At 43.4% G+C, this 23,022-nt stretch overlaps 1 long non-coding RNA gene across 1 annotated transcript in view; it reads left to right on the top strand.

Annotated features, from left to right (window-relative positions):
* LOC140106526 (uncharacterized) overlaps window positions 1-23,022 on the top strand; it is a 126,658-nt gene that overhangs the window by 64,718 nt on the left and 38,918 nt on the right. Inside the window, exon 2 of the long non-coding RNA XR_011850799.1 lies at window positions 14,450-14,649. This is a non-coding gene — a long non-coding RNA (uncharacterized lncRNA). The remainder of the gene's footprint in view (window positions 1-14,449; window positions 14,650-23,022) is intronic.

A 23,022-nucleotide genomic window follows, 5' to 3' on the forward strand; every position in this document is an offset into this window, starting at 1 on the left:
CCTTTCAAATTGGCTAGGTACATTTGAAGTTACACATGTTTACAGTGTCTGTGCCTTGGTCTCTCCCCCCCCCCCACACCATGCGGTTGAACTCTAAATCTTGGCTACATTTTACAAATCTCTCATGGCCAGTCTGAGTCTAGGCGGCGAGTAGTTGGTTCTAGGCGTGTCACACCAGTCCCCCCAGATGTGGTTAAACTTGTCTGGTTTTTGCCTGTGTTTGTAAATTATTTTCTCATACGGAAGGATTTGGTTCACCTGTAATTTCCACATACTCGGGGTAGGGGTATTAGTGGAGTACCACCTCAGTGCTATGCATTTCCGGGCCAGAAACAATGTTTCTTGTAAGAATATTATTTGGTAATGAGTCCAATCTACATCAGGAATTAGGCCCAATAAGCATATCTCAGGGGAATGTGATAGTGGTACTGGTAAGATGGTTGTTAGGAAATCTGTTACTTCCTTCCAAAATTTTTGAATTGGAGCACAGCTCCAGCTCATGTGCCAGAAGTCTGCATTGAGGTCTCCACACCTGGGGCACGCTGTGGTTGGTATTCGGCCCATATGCCTCAATCGCACCGGCGTCAGGTATGCTTGATGTGTGAAGTATAGTTGGATAAGTCTATTGTTTATTGAGGGGGAGACTTTGAGGTGTAATGAGAGGATGTCTGATATAGATTCATCCTCTAGCGAAGGAATATGTGATTTCCATTTATTTATGGCCGTAACTGGAGATTTAAGAGTCTTTTCCCGAATTAGGTGGGTGTAGAGTGCTGAAACCAACCCTCTGGGTCCCTGTGTCCTAAAGATTCCGATTAATGGATAGGAGGATATGGGTGGGCGGGGTGTCGGGAACTGAGCATCCAATGCGTGTCTGAGCTGCAGATACTTGTAGAAGAAGCTTCTGTCTAACTCGTGTTTAGTTTGTAATTCTTGGTAGGAGCAAAGGATATTTGTTGTGTAAATATCTCCTAATGTTGCTATGCCTTTCTGTTCCCAGAGTATCTGACCTTCCAGTGCAAGCAATTGGGAGAGTGTAGGGTTATGCCATAGTGGAGTCTCAGCTATTATGTCTGAAAAGCCTGCTATTTGCTTGGCTGCCTCCCAGACCTGTCTCGCTATCCTATGCAGGGGTAGTAAAGACATGTTTAAGTCCCGGGGTGGTTCAAGGACCGGCCATAGGGACTTGAGACTCAAGTGGTGTTGCAGGTGGTGTTCTGAGTTAGGCAGGGTCTGTCCTCCCATCCAGCTGTTTAAGTATCTGAGCTGTCCCGCTAGGTAGTAATTGTAGAAGTCGGGGAGTGCCATCCCAGCTTCGTCTTTTGGTCGCTGCAGCGTTTGGAGGCTAAGTTTGGCTCTAGAGGTGGCCCAGATAAAAACCCCTGTTAGAGAGTGCAATTCTTTAAAGAATTTTTTGGGTAGTGGAACTGCCGCATGTTGTATAATATAGAGGCACTTTGGGAGAATTATAAGTTTGACCAAATTAATTCTTCCCGCTACTGAGAGTGGAAGTGTTTTCCAAACCTTGTATTTCTCCTTTACATAGGAGAGTAGTGGACCTGTGATGTGATTACGTGTGTCCTGATATGTTTTGGTAATCGTTATACCTAAGTACTTAAATTCTGTCACTACTGCCAGTCCCTCCACCATTGCTGGGCCTTCCCAGTTCTGAGTGCCTAGTGGCATGAATACCGATTTTGTCCAATTCACCTGTAATCCTGAATAAGTGCCAAAGTCATTGATGAGTGTAATGGCGTGTGGTAGGGATGTGGTGAAGTTGGATATGAACAGGATCATGTCGTCGGCGTACAGGCCCACTCTATCCTCCCTTTGTCCCAATACGATTCCTGTGTATATGGGGTCCTGACGGAGTTGTGCCGCCAACACCTCAATGCTAAGGGCAAATAAAAGTGGGGACAGTGGACATCCCTGGCGTGTGCCTCGGTGGAGAGTGAAAGTAGGGGATAGTTCTCCGTTGACCAGTAGTCTGCTATTGGGGTTTGAGTACAGTATATTTATCCATTTACAGAATCGGGGCCCGAAACCGAGTTTCACCAGACATCGGCTGAGAAACTGCCATTCCACCGAGTCGAATGCCTTTGCTGTGTCTAGGGAAGCCAGTGCCCAGTCCTTTCCCCTCATCTGTCCGATTTGGGCAATAACCTGAACTCTCCTGATTGTCCGAGGTAGACTTCCCCGGCATGAATCCACATTGATCTGGGTGGATTAAAGTTAAGATAACCTGGTTGAGTCGGGAAGCTAGTATCCTGGTAAGGACCTTATAGTCGGTGTTTAGTAATGCTATTGGCCTGTAGGATCCACAGTCCAGCGGGTCCTTACCAGGTTTTAAGATCAGGATAATTGTAGCTTCAGTCAGCGATCTCGGGAGTTCTCCCTCCGCAAATGTAGCTTCATACATCTCCAGTAATTTGGGAAGGAGCAGGTCTTTGTATTTGTTGTATATTTCTTTGCTTCTTCCACCTCCTCTAATGTTATTGGTCTTTCTAACAGGTCAGCGTGTTCGGGGGTCAAAGTCGGTAGCGTTATCCTGTCTAGGTACTGCTCTATGTCCTCATCTGTCCGTGCCAGGGATGAGCTATATAAATGTTCGTAAAATTCTGTGAACCTGGCTAGGATATCTGAGTGTGTCTGTAACACTGCCCCATTTGATGCGCGTATACGCAGAATAGGGGGTGACATTGAGTGTTGTCTAGCTATATGGGCAAGTAATTTGGCTGATTGGTTGCCAAGTTCAAAAGCGGTCTGTTTATAAAAAAACATTTTATTGTCTGCCTTCTCTCTTATTGTGTGAAGGTATAGTCTACCTGTCTGTATCCAGGCTTCCCTGTTAGGTTCGGAAGGGTTTTCTATATATCGCTGCTCTAAGCTGCGACATAGCTCTGCTAGCTCAGTTTCCTGGCGTCTCGACTCTTTTTTAACGTGGGAAATGGCTGACTGAATGCATGTACGTATATACGCTTTCATGGCGTCCCATTGGATTCTGCGGTCCTGCTCTATTAAGTGGGCCTGAAAAAAGGCGGCCAGTTGTTCAGGAGTTCTATCCTGGGAACTTATTAATCCTAACCAGAAGGGATGTATTGCTTGTCTGTACATGATGGATGTCGTTCTTGTGCCCAGCGTACAAGTTATTGGTGAGTGGTCCGAAGTTCCTCTAGGGAGATACTGTATATTTTGTACATGTGGGATCAAAGTGTTAGAACCCACTATATAATCGATGCGTGAGAGTGATCTATGGGTTGCACTGTAGCAGGAGAATACTCCTGCCTGGGGGTTCCGGTATCTCCATAAGTCAGTCCAGCCTAGTTCGGCTAGCAGGGCAGACAGTGGCGTGGGCCTATGGTCCGGCAATGCAGTCTGTGTGTTCTGGAATCTATCTAGGTTTGGGTGCAACAGGGCATTAAAGTCTCCCATACATAGGTTCAGGGCATGTGGGTATGTTGTGGCAAATACTGCAGCTTGGCGCAGTACCGTTAGAGAAGCGGGTGGAGGGTTATATATTCCCAAAATGTTATACGCCACTCCATCAATGTGAGCATGAACAAATGCAAATCTGCCCTCGGTGTCCACCAATTGGGCCTTAACCTCCCATCGTAGGGACCTATGTATTAGGATCGAAACCCCTCTAGAAGCTGAGCCATGGCATGAATGCAGTCCCCATTGCACCCAAGGTTTGTGTAAAGTGTGCGATTTGGATGGAATCAGATGCGTTTCCTGAAGGCATATTATGTGTGGGTTTTGCCTAGTAATCTGTGAAAACACCATAATCCGCTTCCTAGGGGTGCCCAGTCCTCTTACATTCCATGAAAAAAGTCGTATTTCAGTCATAGTGCGAGTGGGTGTTATGAGGGTGGGTCCTAGGCTTGTCAGTTAGTGCCCCAATCCTGGAATGTGTAAATACTAATGCTCTCTCTTCCTCTGCATCCTTCAACTGGTTTTTAAGTTGGTATATACGACTAACTTTAAACACAAACATAATATAACTTACATTATAAACAACTATTCGGGACGCCTCTCCGCCATTCCGGCCTAACCATGGTCGTGAAGGTCGTGAGGCACTCCCGACAAATTTGGCTAGAAAACAGGGATACTCTTGCCATGTCTGGTGGATCATAGGCAAAGAGTATATGCGTTATTCCTAGGGACCCAAACACTTAGACATTTGTCCCCAGGCTATTGCAGATCATTGTATAACCTTCCGAGTCTTAAATCCCACTAGAGGTCTTGGACTGTTTACATATATAAACACAGTTATCATTACAGTAGTTAGTAGCCCGTTATAGACGAATAACAACAAAATTTACAAAAAAGCTATAATGATTATGCTACCCTTTCTTTAAACACAGTCCCCGTGCTCACGTGCTCCTCCAAGATGCTGACTTGAGGATTGCTTCTCCCGGGGATTCTGATCAGCGCTGTCTCGGCGACGCGTTTCTGCGTAGGTCCAGCCATTCACTGGCCTCCGCTGGAGAGGTGAAGAAGATAGCTTTGTCACCGTCTAGGACTCTCAGGCGAGCTGGATAGGCCATGGAGTAAGGCACATTTTTTTCTCGAAGCCTGCGTTTCACATCTGTGAAGGTTGCTCGTCGTTTCTGGAGTTCCAGGGAGAAGTCCGGGAAAATTGAGATCTTCGCATTATCCACGCAAATGTTCGGGTGTTTGCGGGCTTGTTGGAGGATCATGTCCCGGTCTTTGCAGTTTAGCATTCTTGCTAGAAGTGGACGTGGGGCTGCTCCTGGTGGGGGCGCTCTAGCCGGCACCCTGTGCGCTCTTTCTACCACGAAGGCCGGTGAGAATTTTGCAGCGGGGAACAGTTCCTGTAACCATTTTTCAAGAAATTCTTCCGGGCTTCTGCCCTCTGTTTTCTCTGGCATGCCAATTATTCTGATATTGTTTCTGCGGAGCCGATTTTCCAAGTCGTCCGCCTTTTGTTTTAATGAATCAGACTCTGTCTTGAGAGAGGAGAGGGATCTCGGGACATTGGCTGTGCGGTCCTCTACCTGCGATATTCTTTCCTCTGTGGTTTTAACACGGTCTCTGAGGTTTTGCAAATCGTGGCGAAGCAGGCCCACATCTACTCTCACTTCATCAAGCTTGCCTGTGAGAGAACTTTTGCAGGAGTCTATTGCTGCAAGCACTTGTAGGGTTACTTGTTTCAGAGTAGGTTCTTCTGCATCATCCTCTGCTTCTATTTGCGATGTTGAGGCAGTCGCATTAGGTTTAGCTCTGGTATGCACCGTGCGTTGCGATTGTGGAGTACGTGCAGGTTCTGCAGAATCTCCCCTTGCAAATTCCCTGAGCTTGTCAATGGCACTCGCTTTAGGGGGGCTCATGTTGCCTGAAGATAGTTAACAGTGTTGGTATATCAGAAGGGTTCACACACTGTAGCAGAGGCAGTAATTCTTTAGCCGGCTAATGCTCAATATGTACTCTTGTCAGTAATAGTCCACTGTGCAGGTAGCAATGCAGGGTTAAATAATAGTGTAACTCACAGTTGTTTGTGAATATCTCTGAAGCCTTTGCTGAGCGTTTGCACCAGAGAGGTTCCTCTGGCCTTAGGATGCTGCTATCTTTTGCAATCAGGCCTCTCAGGCCAGGCTGTTATCTGTCCCCAAAATGGCGCTGCCGGTCCTCCCTCTCCACAGCAAAATGCCGACTGTCTCGGCTACCTTAGTCCTCCGTGCAGCGGAGCGACAGCGCTCAGTATGTGTGGGCAGGTGCAGGTGTGCCACTGTTCTCGCAGCCCGCGCTCCCTCCGGTCAGGGAGGAGCAGGATCAGCGCTCGTTTTGGCAAGATGGCGCCGGCCACGTGTGGAGACGCGCACCTCGCGCTGGTCTGCAAGGTGTCTCCCGCACCTCTCTCCCGAACTCCAACTGCCGCGGCCGGGATGCGGGGTCTTTCGCCATTCCAGCTACCTTGTTGGCATCCGGGGTCCTTCCCAGCGGGTTCCAACCTGCACGCTAGCTCGCGGTCGTCAGGTCTCCGCTCCTCGCGGTCTCTTGCGGTGCCGGAGTCGCTCCCGGTGTCTCCAGCAGCTGCGGTGAGTGGGGTCTCTGCTTATTACCGCTGCTAGCCTGGGGAATTCAGGATTTATCCTGCGGATTCTAGGGGTCTCCGCGGAGCTCCGCTAAACACGTCTGGCCATCTTGGCTGCTAGCCACGCCCCCCGCAACACTGGTTTTTAATGTCAGTATGTTGCTGTGATTCACAGGTTAATTTTTTAAAGGTTCAGTAAGAGTACAACACTACATGAAACAAAAGATAATGCAACAGTATAATCGAAATTTTGAAACATAGAACGGTACACCAGACCCAGTACACAGACAATCAGAGGGAACTCTAAAATCGCACAGTGCCTTTTTAGAATTTATTATATCTTGTGACAAACTGACATGCAGACTTCAGTTGTGGTGTCTAAGCATTCGGGCTGGAGATTCAGGCAAGCTTACGATGTGAGTCAGACTTCCTCGTGAGGAATAGGTCTAAATCAGTGGTGCAGCTTGCATATTTCTATGTCGTTAGTAAAAACAGATTTGGCCCTTGAATAGTGGTCGTCCTCCGTTGAGATCTTATCAATTCTTCACTTTATATAATCCACTAAAGAAATCAGGAAAAGACTTAACACACCCACATTTTAAGTGAAACTAATGAATGATGCATGTGGCGTTTGCAATATCCAGGAGGGGAGCAGAGTTCTCTGTAAGCGCCACTGAGCCCTCAATGTGAGATATGAACTCCACCACTAATGTATTCTCTCTATTTCTATCATATGCTCCAGTGGTGGAATCAAGGATATTATTTTATCATTATAGTGTGGATTCAGCAGGGTGGCCACCCATTAATTGTTACTGCTGGCTATTGGAAAAATGTAGCCCTTCCTGTCCCTGCATTAAAGACACAGTGGGAAAAATACCTACCAATGATATAAGACCAATGTGAAAAAACAGGCCCTTACTCTCAATGCCGTAAAAGACACAATGGATATCCAGATGCATTTTTGGTCCACTTATCTCTAAACAGGGCAACTGCCCTAGGAAAAATGGGTTGGGTAAAGTACCTAAAATAGTAATTAATATAAATAAGAATAAAAAGAGAAACAGAGATTAAAAAAAGGGTGAGTGCACAAGGTTTGATGCACTCGATCCAAAAAGGATGATAGTGGCAAACAGGAATTTTATTGGGTTTCCGCTGATCTGCTTCTTGGTCAGGCATATAATACAAATCTGCAAATATACAAGATAAAAATTGTACATAAAAAATTGTTTACAGTCGAATAAATTACATACAAAAGTTGCGAAGGTATTCAGAAGTATATCGTATTAAATATATTCTGTTTTGTATTACAATAAAATATATAAAATAATTAAGATGACAATTAACAAATAGTATTATGAAATTATATTGTATAAATGCATTTTGGTATGGGTGATTGGATGAATAAATGCATGTATAAGAATAAGGATGGGGCTACAATGGAAAGATCAATGAACAGGTCAGTAAATACATGAATGGATAGACAGATCGATGCAATAGATAAAATGGACTGGGTACATCAATGAATCAGTAAATAAATGAATGGATGAATGGTTAATACATAGATCAATAAATAAGTAAACTGATAGATAAAATGATCAAAATAAGATAGGTGTATTAATGTATGGGAGTAAATATTACCTCCAGTGACAAGGCAGCTACTGATGCAGTACTAAGGTAGTACGGGACCTAATGGGAGTAGATGGAATAAATAGTAAGGTATGGAAAATTGGAGAGTAAGTGTGAAAGGAGCGGGAAGCATACTTACTGTGGACAGAAGGTCAGTAGCTTGTAGGAGAGGGATTATACCCCAAAATACTCTGTTGTATATATGTGCACAAGCTTGGGTCGAGTTGAGGCACGAGTGGGAGTGAGCTTGCGAGAGTGGGCAGCATGGTGGCTGAGTGGGTAGCACTTCTGCCTTGCAGCACTGAAATCCTGGGTTCAAGTCCCACCAAGGTCAATAACATCTGCAAAGAGTTCGTATGTTCTCTCCGTGTTTGCATGGGTTTCCTCCGGTTTCATCCCACACTCCAAAACATACTGGTGAAATATTATTATCATTGCATGTAAGAATGCATGCAGAAAGATATTGGAGCGCAAGAAGGGATGGGAAATGTGTCTCACTATGGGAAGGGATTTGTGTGTTGGGATCAACCCCAGCTCTGGGCCAGACACAGCACCTCACCCTCCTTTTTCCTATCAGCTGGTAGGTTATGTGACAAAATACTAGTTCCAACAGACAAATCCCTTCCCATAGTGATTCCGCTGGTTGGTTATGTTACACACACATTTTTTAGGCGCTTAGCTCATAACTCTCTCTGCCTGGTCCTTGTTTTGCGTCCACCACATTTTACCTAAATAAGAATAAAAGAAAGAAATAAAATAAGGAAATAAGGAAATTTACAAACAAATGAAATCATTTTATACAAGCATCAGAGGTTAAGGTGAAGGAGGAATAGATGTGAGAGTATAAGTCCCATGGGATCCACATCCACATTTGGTTTATCTAAATGAATGAAGGAATGTCCACATTGGGGCAGATTTACTTACCCGGTCCTGTCGCGATCCCGCGGTGCGTTGTCTGACAAGGATTCGGGTCTGCTGCGATTCACTAAGCTCGTGCCCCCGTGCATCGTTCGCTTCCGCACTGAGGTCCGCCGGAGTTCACCTTCTTCTTCCCGGTGCTTGTAAATGCATGTCTTGCGACACAAATTGCTTTTTTAAATTCCGCGGTTTGTCCGAATCCGTCGGGTTGTCCGACGGCCCACCCCCTGATTTCTGTGCGCCAAAATTCCTGCGGCAATTCGGCGCAAAATGGAAATCGTCGGGAAACCCGGCGAAAATGCGTTCGACGGACCCTTAGTAAATGAGCCCCATTGTCTGTGTATAGGTGCATCCTCATGTTGGTGATGAAATCCCTGGTGGTGTTGAAAACACGTTCTGATAGGAAACTTAATGTTATTCTTACAGCAGTTACCCAGCAGGTCGTGCACCCAGAAATCATTACCGTTGGAGGCGACTCAGCTGGAGCATGTAGTGGTTCATGTCCCGGGAGGGAGCTGTGTCCATCTCCTTCACATCCCCCTAGCTATGTTTCAGCCACACTCGTGAGCTGCGCTGGGTGCCACCCTGCTGAGAGCAAAACTCCTCCTGCTTCTCCTCTTTCTCCTTCCTTAAAACTGTCCCCCGGCCGGGCTGGTTATAAAAATGTTGCTGATAATAGACTACGGAAATGAAATTTATAGATTATCACCAGTCTCCAGGTACTGATAAAAGCTGGCCAGATGGTTTATGTGGTGGATACTACCTGCTATATGTATTTTACACACACTTGTCCCATAAACATTATACACACCAATAGATAACGCTTTACTAAGAGTGTTAGGGAAGGGGCAACCAATACTCTAAACTTCAGGAGGGCAAATTTTCAGCAACTAAGGGAAGACCTTGAAGGCATAGACTGGGATAATGTTCTCAAAAACAAAAGCCCCCCCAAAAAAATGGGACTTTTTCTCATATATTCTGAAAAAGTCCTGTGAGAAACACATACCTTATGGGAAAAAGCATAAGAGGAACAAGAAAAAGCCAATGTGGCTAACTAGTCTTGTAAGGAAAGCAATAAGCGAGAAAGATAAGGCGTTTAAGGTGCTAAACCATGAAGGTAGCGATGAGGCATTACAGGACTATAGAGAGAAAAATAAATCCTGTAAAAAGTAGATAAAGGCCGCAAAAATGGAGACTGAGAGAAATATTGCCAGGGAGAGCAAAAATAATCCCAAATTATTTTTCAAGTATATAAATGATAAGAAACTAAAAACAGAGAGTGTAGGTCCCCTTAGAAATAACATGGGGGTCATGGTGGAAGGAGATGAGGAAAGGGCCAATCTACTGAATGTCGCCTTCTCAACTGTCTTTACCCAGGAAAATCCCCTGGTGGAAGACACAATGAGGAATAATGTAAATTCTTTTTGAAATGTCAGCAGTTTAACCCAGGAAGAGGTACGACGCCGCCTCGCAACCAGATAAATCACCTGGGCCAGATGGCATACACCCTCGGGTTCTGCATGAACTATGTACTGTGATAGACAGACCGTTATTTTTAATATTTGAAGATTCACTGAGGACTGGTTATGTTCCACAGGACTGGCGCATAGCAAATGTGGTACCAATATACAAAAAAGGATCAAATAGCGATCCTGGAAACTACAGACCCGTGAGTCTAACTTCTGTGGTGGGGAAAATATTTGAGGGGTTTGTTAGAGATGCTATCCTAGAGTATCTCACTGTGCACAACCTTATAACCCAGCGTCAGCATGGGTTTATGAGAGATCGGTCCTGTCAGACTAATCTGATTGGTTTCTACGAGGAGGTAAGTTCAAGACTGGATTTGGGGGACACTGTGGATGTTGTATATCTGGACTTTTCAAAGGCATTTGACACCGTGCCACATAAAAGGTTGGTATATAAAATGAGACTGCTGGGAATAGGGGAAAATCTCTGTATTTGGGTAAGTAATTGGCTTAGTGATAGAAAACAGAGGGTCGTCATTAATGGCACATTCTCAGATTGGGTTGATGTTACCAGTGAAGTGCCACAGGGGTCCGTATTGGGGCCACTTCTTTTTAATATTTTTATTAATGACCTTGTAGTGGGTTTACACAGTCAAGTTTCAATATTTGCAGATGATACTAAGCTGTGTAAAGTAATAAATACTGAGGTCGATAGTTTAGCATTACAGAGGGATTTGTGGAAGCTTGAGGAGTGGGCAGAGAAATGGTTGATGAGGTTTAATGTAGATAAATGTAAAGTTATGCACTTGGGCCATGGAAACAAAAAGTATAATTATGTTCAAAATGGTCAATTACTTGGTAAAACTGGAGCTGAAAAGGACTTGGGGGTACTGGTGGATGGTAAACTTAATTTTAGTGACCAGTACCAGGCGGCTGCTGCTAAAGCAAATAAAATTATGGGATGTATTAAGAGAGGAATAGATTCTCATGATAAAGGCATAGTTTTGCCCTTATACAAATCCCTGGTCAGACCACACATGGAATATTGTGTACAGTTTTGGGCACCAGTGTATAAAAAGGATATAGTAGAGCTGGAACGGGTGCAGAGGAGAGCAACCAGGATTATTAGGGGAATGGGGGGATTAGAATACACTGACAGATTACAAAATTTGGGATTATTCATTTTAGAAAAAAGACGACTGAGGGGAGACCTCATTACAATGTACAAATACCTGAACGGACAGTACAAGGATCTCTCCAAAGATCTTTTTATACCTAGGCCTGTGACCAGGACAAGGGGGCATCCTCTGCGCCTAGAGGAGAGGCGATTTTACCATCAACATAGACAAAGTAAAACCAGTCTGACCGGAGCTCCTTTTATGTCTTCTTGTATATCCTTTAGCGAATCCACAATTTCGTTCCACTTTCCCTCTTGGAAACTTTTCTAGTGCAGTTCCACACAAGCGATATTTGGATGAAGATAGACCACTGTTCAGACAGTCCAGCTGAGTTTTCTTATATCTTGTAACCACTCAATAAATGTAGGTCTACTACAGAAAAGATTTAAGCAGCAATAGTGCAGTATGTTCAAACAGATTAAAATTTATTCAGATAAAACATACTCACAAAGGAAAAGTAAAAAATGTGCATATTTACTTTTACTTTTCCTTTGTGAGTATCGGGCCCTTAGTAAATGACCCCCATTGTCATCAAACCAGCAGACAAAGGAGGAACTGTAGTGATTATCGACACATTACTTTCAGGAACACAATTTTCTGATGAAAAATATTACACACTGTTATGAAACCACCAAACAATACACTAAAGAACTTACTGAGATCACCAACATCTTCAACCCAATATCAGACACTTTACTGTACATATACACACCATGTACTACCGATATATAGAAAGAATACACTACACTATATGAATGAATACACTACATTAGTGTGCAGGGGGTGCCAGATTCATGAATTCTGGTGCCATTCTTCATGAATCTGGAGCTCCAGGCCCTGCCCCGACAGTGTGTACCAACTTTTTTGGTGCAAACTTTAGCAAAAACATCCAAAGTCTCAAGACTTTGGATGTTAAATGTGGCGCATGCTCCAACTGTGCACTGGAATGCCCATTTCAGTGACCAAATTTGCTTGCGCCACTCCTGGTGCTGGCTGCCTCTCTGTGCTTCCTGGTGCTGGCAGGATGCAGCCATGTTATAGCAGAACATGTCAGGTACTTGTGTAGTTGATATCTGTGTCTCCCACATGTGTATTAGGAGGATGCAGCATGTCAGCAAATAACGCACAAGCACTAGCAATGCTTTACTATACATTACTCACAGGCATTAACAGGGGGAAGAGAGGGGTAACAGGGGTGACATCACTTTCTCTCTCCATATATCCAGGCTCATTTACATAATACATCAAAGATGATTTACAATCATTAATGTTTGAATTAACTGGGATAGAATCTTTGTGGACGGTTCTAACAGTTATGACAGAATTACGGTTGTTACAGAGACCTGATGACTACTAATATAGAAACACAAGACCATGACATTTTTAAAAACAGATCTGTACATATCTAGAAGGCTATGTGTACAAGGATGTGTGCTGCACCTGGGCTGGAAAACAGCAGAAGTTCATGGCAAGGTGAGGATAGAAGGGGACACAAAGCCTAAGAAATAAACTTGAGATAATAAAACAAGGTTCTGGGTGGAAATGTGCTGTGTATATTACAACCTGTCATAAATGTATCGTAAAGTACAAGTATAAGCTGTTAATTGAACCCAACTAAAGATCGATCCTAATAGAATTTGTAACACAGAAGAGAACAGGGTAGTAGAGTTAGTCATGAACCAGCGGAGCTGATTGTGCACAAACGGGGTTAATGGGACAAATCATAATGTAATATTTGGAGCAAAAAAATAGGTAAAAAATCCTTTGCAAAGTGGTTACCTGAAAAGTAAAATACCCTTCTCCTGGAACTGAACCAGCCGTGATCGGAACCGTGACTTCCAGTGCTCAAGACACAAGCCATCCAACTGTTTGAACCAGGCAGGAAGTTACGATTCCTCGGGTAACTTATGCTATTTTCAACTTGTAGAATAGGTCATGTAATTGGTTTCTCAATTGTAATTTTTTTGCAGAAGAAAAAGCCACAATACATGACATATTATAAAACCTGCAAATAACCATAAGGCTTCAGTTGTAGAGGATGGTACAACTTATTACATGGTAACTTATTAGATGAGGTTTCACCCAGCATAGCTCAAAGGTATTTTAACTGAATAGAAAATTGTCAATTGTTATGGATTGATATTCATATTGATATATTTGTTTTATTTTTTTTATCTTTTTAGCAAAATGGGCAACAAAGAGAGAAGAACAATTATCACAGGGAAGATCAATCTTTTGCCCATTCCAATATGTAATCTTGTTTATTACTAAGAGACATATGAGAGAGAAGTTCCAAAGTGTAATGGTTCTAATATTTGATTTTCTATGCCACCTAGTGGTTGTTTTCTAATAGTATACAAAGTAGTCTAGTATTCCTCTAGAACAGTGATGGCAAACCTTTTAGACACCGAGTGCCCAAACTAAAACCAAAACCCACATATTTGCGTCAATTTAAGCAGTAACTTATAATTCCCTGCTCTGCCACATGTTTAAATTGTATAGGCACCTGACAACACCAATACAGTAGGTGTAGATCATTGTAGCTTCTTTTTAGGGTCCTGGGCTGCCTGGGACTGCAAGAGGCCTTGAGTCCTGTCTGGCGGAGTCTGCACTGGGGTGATGGCGCAGGTGCCCATATAGAGGGCTCCGAGTGCCACTTCTGGCACCCGTGCCATAGGTTCGCCACCACTGCTCTAGAATCAAGAAGGTAATGTATGAAATCTCTTTAATTACAGAAAAAGTAGATAAGGTTACTAAGCCCCTTTCCACAATGTAACATAGATGAACTGTACATGTGGGACTGCTCGTACATTGTACATGCCCACATACTTGTACAAGAGCATGTGTGACCTACATTACCCTTCTGTGGCCACAGGCTCCTCTGGTGCAGCTTTGAAGTTGGCAGGCACAATGACTGGGCCCCGCTCCCCACAGGCCCTTTAGCAGTTGCTATGGCTGATAGCAGTGTGATAGCTGGGTACCTCTGGGTTACTGTGTCCTTCCCCATTAGGTCTTACCAGTTGCAGCCCATGTCAAGAAGATCTAATTCATTGCAAGACATATGTTTTGTGGTGTATTTAAGAAATTCAGAACTTAATGTCGCTATATAAATAAAAAAAAAAATTTTAACTGTTTTTATTGGTTTTATAACAGTAAAATAATGACAAACAATATAAACACCTAACACTGCACTTCTAATATTTTAGCTTTACAGCAGAGTCAGAAAGAGAGAAGCAAGAGTGCTATGAAGCATTGCAGCAATCTATAGCCCAGGCTCTGGCTTATTATGAAGTACTTGAAAAGATTTGGTTCAATGAATCGAACAGGAGCTGTGCAGATTGTCGAGCTCCAAATCCTGACTGGGCATCCATCAACCTCTGTGTTGTCATCTGCAAGGACTGTGCAGGTAAATGAATCCCGTGATTTTCAGGTTTTTTTTTTGTTTTTTGTTTTTAACTGTTTTTTTTTTTTAATTTAATAAACATTTTTATTGAATTTTAAAAGAAAAACATATACAGTAAGACATACAATTATGTTGATTTACATATCTTGTCGGTACTAAGTACAATGAGTTATATAAACATATGTTACATTCCTCTTGTATTGTTACACTGTAATGCAGGTATAATACATCAATTTGTTCTTACTTGTTTGAGGATATTGGTTTTGCCAGTTCTAGTGTATAATATATAGAGAATAACATTGAAGAAAAATCGGAAAAAAAAAAAAGTTTAACAGTTAAACAGTACAAACTGTGACCTGAGACTGACTGTTATATACTAAATTTTACCATTGGTAGTTGGGGCCATTTATCCATTTATCCCAAGCTGCTTTGTATTTGTGGTATTTGTTTTCCTGTAAGGAGATGTGTTTTTCATATGCACAATTTGTGCTAATGACTTGGTTCACCCTTGGACATTGGTCATCTTTCCAGTGTCGAGTAATAAGTAGCTTAGTAGCTATCACAGTGTAGGTAATGATATTATTATGTATTTCATCAGTAATTCAGCCCTCCACTGGTGACTTGTCCAAGTGGCTAATATTATTGTGCACCCTCTCCTAAAAAGAGAACAACTGATAAATTTCTGTGCCAACAGCAGAAACCCCAGACACACAACCAGGGAACCATGAATCATGATGGAGGTAATGGGAAGAACATGATGGGGAGCAACGTGCACGCTCACGAAAAAAGGTGCTGTGCTATGGCACAGACAGCCCTTTTACAAATGCACCTCCATTGGGTTTTCCCAATCTTAAAAATAGCTTTAAAATGTATTTGTGCCACTCACTACTGTGGTCTTCTTAAAAGACACATTCAAGATTAAATAAATGTCTCCCGCGGGCAGTAGTCTCTTAGTATATTGTGTCAAGTCCTGTCAACAGTTTATAAAAATAAATGTTTTTAGCTGAAGGGGAAATATTTTAGCACTATTTTAATGTTCTTGCCTCCAAGCATGTGGACTCATGAAGTGGCACATCATTTATAGTGTATAAACATAGAAAGGGGTTGTCAAGGGTTGTGCTTCACATTGCATCTTCAATGTAACTCAGCTGATCACTCACTGCAGCAGTGACCTACATCTGAAAGTGACTGGTGGAAGCAGGGTGAGATAATAGGGGGGGGGGGGTGCACCCTAGGGCCCCATCACTTTGCCCTTAAAGGGGCCCCCACCAAATGTGGGCGATTCTGTCCCAAAAAATGCACACAATCATGTGCAGCCCATGTAAAATCCCCTTCTGTACATGCTGTGCAGTCCATTGGATTGGGCAGGCATACAGGTCATTTTCCACCAGCTACACACAATTGGGTATAATTGGAATGACAAAGATAAAAAAAATATAGAAATTGTGCTGTCAGCTAGTCACAGGGAAGGGTTTGGGCATCAAAGGAATTTCACCAGAAAAAATTAATGCATTGCATTGCTAACATTTATATATTTTTTAAAATTCCCATAAGGTTATAAACATAGTTTTGTTTTCTTATAGTATTTTTTACTTTATTCTATTTTCTATAAATTATAATGAAGGATGACATTTTCCTTAGGTTCTGTTAACACCATTTAGTGATACATGGGGGAGCTTCATTATGCCTTTTCTGCTAATTTTCTGGCAGAGAAGGCACATAAATTTCCCCTTTCCCCCTCCCACCAGTTTTCTGACTTTTCCAACCCACACACCACCAAATTTACTATAGTTTTCACCATTAAACCAGTGGAGACTGTAGCAAAATACTCCACTAGATCAGACCTGCTCTTTGGTCAGAACTTCCAGAGTGTGCTCCCATATCTACTAGGAGGATCTGGCCTCTTAGTAGACATGGACACCGGATCGCCAGAAGGGGGAATTTGAAGACTAGAGTTCAAAACGTCAGTCTTGATGAATTCCCCCCATAGTGCAGCAGTTCTAGACAGCAATAGGCTGGTGCCCACTCACTGAGGTGTATAAAATAGTTTTATAGACAAACTCTGGCCATGCCCCAGGATTTGCGCAAGAAAATCAATACCCCATATTGACATCTATTGTACAAACGAGTCAGACCAGGACATGCTCTACTCTTTGACGGAACAGACACACAGGGAGGAGATTCATTTGGGCACATTTACTAAGAACAGTGCAATCTGTACTATGTGTGCAGAGGGCAACAGATTCAGGATTTGTGGTGCCCCGTTCTTCATGAATCTGACGCCCCCTACACCGCCCCGACAGAGTGCACCTTTAACAAGAGGCGTGCGACACACTTCTGCCAGACTTTGCATGTTAAATTTGGCACACAGTCTGACTGAGCACCGGAACGCCCTCTTCAGAGCAGAAATTTGTGTCGCATGAAGAATAGTGCAGCCGCGCCACAAAAAAGTCACACGCGACACTAACGTGGTGCTAACACTTCTTAAATACCCGTGCAAGCAATTTGCATCAAAAAGAATGTGCAAAGTCTGACAGAAAATTGGCGCAAGAGCCTTAGTAAATGTGCCCCATTATGTTTGTTTTCTTTCATATATATATATATGTATTATATATGCACCATGCACTTTAATACATTGTGATTTGCACATCACTTTTTATTTATTATTTTTTACTAATTCATCTTTTCTATCATTCACGTTTATCAGTTAGGGTTAATTTTGTGGCACCTCGTTATTTTTTATTTTTATTTCAGTTAGAATTACGCTTATACTTACCATCTCTTGCTTACCCGGTAGCGCCTTCGACGTTGCCTGGATACTGGTTGGAAGTGCGCATGTGCGGCTGGCGGCCCGCGTCAGCGGATGTGACGTCACACCGCGGCAGACTCCTCCCCGTATCCGGAGACGCCGATTCCGGCGCAGCCCCGGCACTCACACACCGGCCGTCCATCAATTGCACATGGCACAGGTATATATGTTTGGGTACTACATCTGTGGGGCACCCCTGAGGAAGCTGCGATACGCGGCAGAATGTGTGGGGTGACTTGTCCTGAGTCCTCACCTCCACCTTACTTCTCTTGGTAAATCACAGCTTGGATCAGTGTCTTGTGGGTCCGTTACAGCATATCAGCCATTCCAGCACAGAGGATGACTATGCACTTTTGTGCAATTATTTCTATATATTCTCAGGCCGGATTTGCTGATAACGATCTCACTGTAATTTTTTCCGAGGCACATGCCCTGCTTACACACTTACTTTTGATTACCTGACATTATCAGGTGTCGGGCTCCAGTTGATTTTTGCATTTATGGGTGCACTGTGGTGCATTCCTTTTTAAATGGTTTTATTCATTTTTTGTCTTGCTGATGTTTATCTTATGTCCAATTCTTTAATAAAGTCATTTTGTGTTGTTTTTCTACCTTACACATGCTTTGTTGTTCTTATTTCGCATAGTAATTTCCGCATGTGTGTAGCCCATGATTGGGTGTTACCTAATAACATAGATCCCAATTCAGTTCACTTCACATGAATCTCCCTTCCCCAATCCTCTGGCTTTGGGTAATTAGGGACAGAGATAGGGGTAGAGGGGGGACCGGAACATGAGCACCAGGCCTAGCACATTTACTACAGTCTCCACTGGAAAACCAGCAGAGCCTATGACGAAAAACTCAATCAGTTCACAGATGGTCTACATGTCCGAACTGGGAGTGTGCATACATATTTACTGAGAAGCTGGAGCCCAAGCATGAGGAACTTTAAGACTGGCATTCAAAATGTCTGTCTAATGAATTCTCCCTCAGTCTGTTAAAAATGGACGTGTGCATTTAATGTAGCCGGATGGCACTTATCTATTTATCCTTGGAATTAGCCCTAACACATAGTAAAAAAAACAGACAGCTTTCTCTTTTGAAAAGTTTATTGAACAACCTACAGACCAATCATTAGAAGAGCTAAACAGTAATTAGCAATGTATACAAAAGTGACTCTGCAAAGCTCTTAGTGTTAGAAGGCTGCACGGACAGACAGCTGATCATGAGGTCTATTAGGACCCACATACATCTATAATCTATGCTGGGTCCTAGACTCCTCCAGACAGAAAAAATCCTTTTGTAGCTGTGTTTTGCTTAGAAAATTCTTCTCCTGAATGAATTTATAATTCAAACAGTGTATTTGAACTAGGTTTTCTAAGCCAGAGGACCTCTTTAAGGTTCTTCAAGCTTTCCCCTGCTATCAGTATTGCCCAGCTTGATAGTGTTCACCTTTTAGGATTCTTGGAACGATGTAGTGTTTAGTACTATGTAGCATTCTAACAATACTATATAACTATGCCAAAAGCTCCTTCATGAGCTGCTATATTTCCATCTTCATAACAAGTTGTAACTTATATGAATCTCTGCCCATGGGCTAAGGAGTCCATTGGGTGACACTATTGATAATTCCAAAACTTCCCTTTATCATTTTGTACAGCCCACTGGACTTCTGAGCAGAGACTGAGCATACATTTACATAAAATACAATGGGGCTCATTTACTAAGGGTCCGAATTGCGCATTTTCATCGGGTTTCCCAAATATTTTCGATTTGCGCGGAATTGCCCCAGGATTTTGGCGCACGTGATCGGATTGTGGCGCATCGGCACCGGCTTTCACGCAACAGAAATGGGGGGGCATGGCCATCGGAAAACCCGACGGATTCGGAAAAACTGCAGAATTTTTTACAAAATTTGTGTCGCAAGAATAGCACTCACATACACCGGGACGAAGCAGCTGAACTCTGGCGGACTTCAGTGCTGCAGCGACACCTAGTGGATATCGGGCGCACGACCTTAGTGAATCCCGGCAAGCTCCGAATCAACGTCGGACAACGCGCCGCGGGATCGCGAATGGACCGGGTAAGTAAATGAGCCCCAATTTCTTTTAAAGGTAAACTGTCAGCAGGATTGTCACCTAATGACAGGTTCCTGTAGCCCCTGTCATTTCTCAATCTGCCTATATAATAAACATTACTGGTTCCACTCACTTTATATAGTAAGTAAGAAATATAGGGACTCGGACTGCCCCATGATTTGATGCAGTTCGCTGTCAGGTATACTTTTATATACTGTTATAAAAGTGACTGGAACCAGTAATGATTATGATACCAGCATATTGTGAATTAATTTTAAATAGACTATGGAAACCTGTCATAAGGTAAAAATCTGAAATCCTCATGGCAAGTTCCATTTCTAATTTCTTCTAATAAATTAATAAATTATTAATCTCCTATGCTGACATCTGATTGAACAACATTTTTTGGTGACAGGCTCTTTACAGACTAGTCACAAATAGTGAGATAATTTGCAGTGGGAAAGTTTGGACACTGGACACAAATTTCGATTTTTATTCTTCCTTTTACACTGGACTCACAAGCAGGCCACAAATAATCATCCTTACAGTCTTCACACAAGCCTTTATAAACAGGCCAGTTCTGTATACGTCACCTCACCATTATGCATTCTTTTCATTGCATACATTTCTAACAGAAAGATCTAATTCTTCTGAATGAAGCCTGCAAAAATCCATGCACATGCTGCAGAATGTAAGTCGTTCAGATAAGTTATACTGATTTTAGGTGAATGGGGAATGTGTCAAGGCATAAAGGAAATCTCTCTTCTCTCATGTGAGTCTATTCCCCAATCCGTGCTCTTCAATCTGTTAGATTAATCTCTACCTTAATTTGAACTTCTCACGCACGTCTCCAGGACTTCTCCCGAGCTGCACCAATTGTCTGGAATTACCTTCCCTGGACTATCAGACTAATTCCCAACCTCCAAAGATTCAAACATGCTCTTATGACCCATCTCTTTAGACAGGGCCATCACATTCAACTCTCTTTACTTACCCATCCTGTACCCTCCCATCTGTTATCTGGCAAACACCAGATAGATACCAAGCTCCAGACTTCTCTGCAGTCCCATTCACCTTGGATATTTATGTAAGATGGCAGCAGATGATTGTTTCAAGCAGCAGAAATGTATTTATTAAATAATTTTATTCTGTTGCCTAACAAAGAATGGTTGAACCATTATACAAGGTCACCCCCTCATCCTCACGGACTGTAAGCTCTTGTGTCAGCCCCTCATCCTCATAGACTGTAAGCTCTTGTGTCACCCCCTCATCCTCATAGACTGTAAGCTCTTGTGTCTCCCCCTCATCCTCATAGACTGTAAGCTCTTGTGTCACCCCTTCATCCTCATAGACTGTAAACTCTTGTGTCACCCTCTCATCCTCATAGACTGTAAGCTCTTGTGTTACCCCCTCATCATCATAGACTGTAAGCTCTTGTGTCACCCCCTCATCCTCATAGACTGTAAGCTCTTGTGTCATCCCCTCATCCTCATAGACTGTAAGCTCTTGTGTCACCCCCTCATCCTCATAGACTGTAAGCTCTTGTGTCACCCCTCATCCTCATAGACTGTAAGCTCTTGTGTCACCCTCTCATCCTCATAGACTGTAAGCTCTTGTGTCACCCCCTCATCCTCATAGACTGTAAGCTCTTGTGTCACCCCCTCATCCTCATAGACTCTAAGCTCTTGTGTCACCCCCTCATCCTCATAGACCGTAAGCTCTTGTGTCACCCCCTCATCCTCATAGACCGTAAGCTCTTGTGTCACCCCCTCATCCTCATAGACTGTATGCTCTTGTGTCACCCCCCTCATCCTCATAGACTGAAAGCTCTTGTGTCACCCCCCTCATCCTCATAGACTGTAAGCTCTTGTGTCACGCCCTCATCCTCATAGACTGTATGCTCTTGTGTCACCCCCCTCATCCTCATAGACTGAAAGCTCTTGTGTCACCCCCCTCATCCTCATAGACTGTAAGCTCTTGTGTCACCCCCCTCATCCTCATAGACTGTAAGCTCTTGTGTCACCCCCCTCATCCTCATAGACTGTAAGCTCTTGTGTCACCCTTCATCCTCATAGACTGTAAGCTCTTGTGTCACCCCCTCACCCTCATAGACTGTAAGCTCTTGTGTCACCCCCTCATCCTCATAGACTGTAAGCTCTTGTGTCACCCCTCATCCTCATAGACTGTAAGCTCTTGTGTCACCCTCTCATCCTCATAGACTGTAAGCTCTTGTGTCACCCCCTCATCCTTATAGACTGTGAGCTCTTGTGTCACCCCCTCATCCTCATAGACTCTAAGCTCTTGTGTCACCCCCTCATCCTCATAGACCGTAAGCTCTTGTGTCACCCCCTCATCCTCATAGACTGTAAGCTCTTGTGTCACCCCCCTCATCCTCATAGACTGTAAGCTCTTGTGTCACCCTTCATCCTCATAGACTGTAAGCTCTTGTGTCACCCCCTCACCCTCATAGACTGTAAGCTCTTGTGTCACCCTTCATCCTTATAGACTGTAAGCTCTTGTGTCGCCTCCTCATCCTCATACATTGTAAACTCTTGTGAGCAGGGCCCTCCCTCCTATTGCTCTATATGGCTGTTTGTGTTATATTATATTTGCATATGTCCCCTATGATTTGTAAAGCACTACAGAATATAATGACGCAAAATAAATAAAGATTATTATTATTAAAGAATAAAGTTGGAATTCATGGTGCACGACCAGAAATTGCTACTATTTCCACCCTTACTGCACCTCTACACCAAGTGGCCCTGTAGTGGACATGTCTGGCCACTACTGGGCACACTAGCTATAGATTGCGCCAGTTCATAGCCGAAGCCTCTTCAGCAAAGGGTAAACAGAATTAACATCAAGCGCTTTCCCACAATGGGGCTCATTTACTAAGGGTCCATCTGACGCACTTTCGTCGGGGTTTCCTGATGATTTCCGTTTTGCGCCAAATTGCCCTGGGATTTTGGCGCATGCGATCAGATTGTGGCGCATTGGTGCCAGCTTGCACGTGACAGAAATCAGGGGGGCCGGACGGATTCGTACAAGCCGCAGAATTTTAAAAAACGCTATTGTGTCGCAAGATCAAGCACTCACATGCACCGGGAAGAAGAAGGTGAACTCCGGCGGACCTCAGGACAGAAGTGACAGATGCAGGAACTCGGGCGCACGATCTTAGTGAATCACGCCAGATCCGAATCCTTGTCAGACAACGCACCGCAGGATCGCGACAGGACCGGGTAAGTAAATGTGCCGCAATGTGTCAGCGCTTGATAAATCTACTCCAATAAATCTGCGGCATAGACTCATGGAACAGTTGACTATGCCCACTCACACCCTTTGATACTCAACATTAGTGATGGTCCCAGTTCTTGGTCCTTTTAAATGACATATCAAAATTAAATATACTGTATAGTGCTCCCCCTCCCCTTCTCCAGTCGAATGTCTGCTTACATTGTGTGAAAAGAGCCTTAGTTACATCTCCAA

Source organism: Engystomops pustulosus, chromosome 11 (assembly GCF_040894005.1).
Source record: "Engystomops pustulosus chromosome 11, aEngPut4.maternal, whole genome shotgun sequence".
NCBI lineage: Eukaryota > Metazoa > Chordata > Amphibia > Anura > Leptodactylidae > Engystomops > Engystomops pustulosus.